At 40.6% G+C, this 1,644-nt stretch overlaps 1 pseudogene; it reads left to right on the forward strand.

The window, feature by feature from the left end:
• The first annotated feature begins 396 nt into the window (after positions 1-396).
• On the forward strand, positions 397-1,039 carry LOC118997325 (transmembrane protein 147-like; annotated as a pseudogene).
• Positions 1,040-1,644: the final 605 nt, after the last annotated feature.

Consider the following 1,644-nt stretch of genomic DNA (forward strand, 5'->3'; position numbering starts at 1 on the left):
TGCAACTTCAATTCATTCTTTAATTCTAGCAAAGAAAATTTTTCAATAAATTTCTAATTCAGTTTAAAAGAATGCTTTTTCCCTATATCATTCTTATCATTGACCACGATAAATTGAAATTATAATTTTGCATTGATTTCCCAACTAGGTAGAACCCACTGAAAAGCAGGATCTGTATCTTAATCAATATGGCAATGCCAGTATTTAGCATGATACCACACACATAGAATTGATTCTTTAGGCACCCAATTGCTGTCTTGGGAAACTGAGCAGATGAAAATGTCATTGACTAAAATAAGACACGAAAGGACAAGGGCTAAATGGGCCCCAATGGAGGCAGGGGTGCCAGGCAGGCAAGGTAAGAGACCTGTGCTCAGGCAGGCTGGGGACAGGGCCATGACCTTGTTTCACCTCAAGAACTGCTTCACCTTGGCCTACTTCTCCTAATTCATCACCAAAAAAATGCAACAGCTTGGCTGAGTACAACAACTTCTGGAAGTGCATCCAGGCCAGGGACACCTACCTCTTCAGACAGCTGTATAATATGTCATTACCGGTCACTTTCTTTCTCACCTGAAAAGGCAGCATCTGTGACTCTATTGGGCAGTTTGTGAAGTCTAGTGTGGACATGGCAGACCTAGTAGGCCTAAACTGTGGTGTGTCCTAGGAGGATGGCAAAGGGGAGCTCAAGATCATGGCTGCTGCCCTGGGCTGGGCCACCATGAAGCTCATTATATCCCCTTGCATCTACCTCTGGGCTGGAACCTAGGGCACTGAATTTGACTGGAAATACATCCAGATATACATTGACTCCAACATCAGTGTGGTTTATTACATTGTCACATCTGCCCAGGTATGGATGATAACACACTACAACATGTACCATACTTTCTGGCCCATAAGGCCTTTGTTAAAGAGACATTTGTCCACCTTTTTCTCAAGGCAGCTGGAAGGCACTTCTGGCCCAAGCAGTAGTACCAAGGCTGCTGGACTTCAGACCTTGATCTTGTGTGTCACTGTTGCCAATATGCACTCCTAAGCTTGGTGTCCCAGGCATTCCTATAACTGTTCCTTGTCTATAAGTGTTAGTGAAGTAAATAGTATTTGGAAAGTTAAAAAATAAATAAAATAACTAAGCAATGAGGAGATAGGCAACCTATCAGATGCAGAGTTCAAAATACTGGTAACCAGAATGCTCACAGAAATGACTGAGTACAGTCACAAAATAAAGGAAGAAATGAAGGCTATACAAAGTAAAATAAAGAAAAATATGCAAGGGACCAACAGTGAAGGGAAGGAAACACAAATCAACAATTTTGAACAAAAGGAAGAAATAAACATTCATCTGGAATGAAATGAAGAAACAAGAATTCAAACAAATGAGGAGAGGCTTAGGAACCTCCAGGGTAACTTTAAATGTTCCAACATCCAAATCATAGGAGTGCCAGAAGGAGAAGAGGAAGAGCAAGACATTGAAAACTTATTTGAAAAATTAATGAAGGAGAAATCCCAAATCTGGTGAAGGAAATAAATAGACTTCCAGAAAGTCCAGGACGCTCAGAAATTCTCAAAGAATTGAACTCAAGGAGGAACACACCACAACAAATCATAATTAAATTACTCAAGACTAAAGATAAGGAGAGA

Source organism: Sturnira hondurensis, unplaced genomic scaffold (genome assembly GCF_014824575.4).
Source record: "Sturnira hondurensis isolate 20B ecotype Veracruz unplaced genomic scaffold, ASM1482457v3 Scaffold0013063, whole genome shotgun sequence".
Lineage (NCBI taxonomy): Eukaryota > Metazoa > Chordata > Mammalia > Chiroptera > Phyllostomidae > Sturnira > Sturnira hondurensis.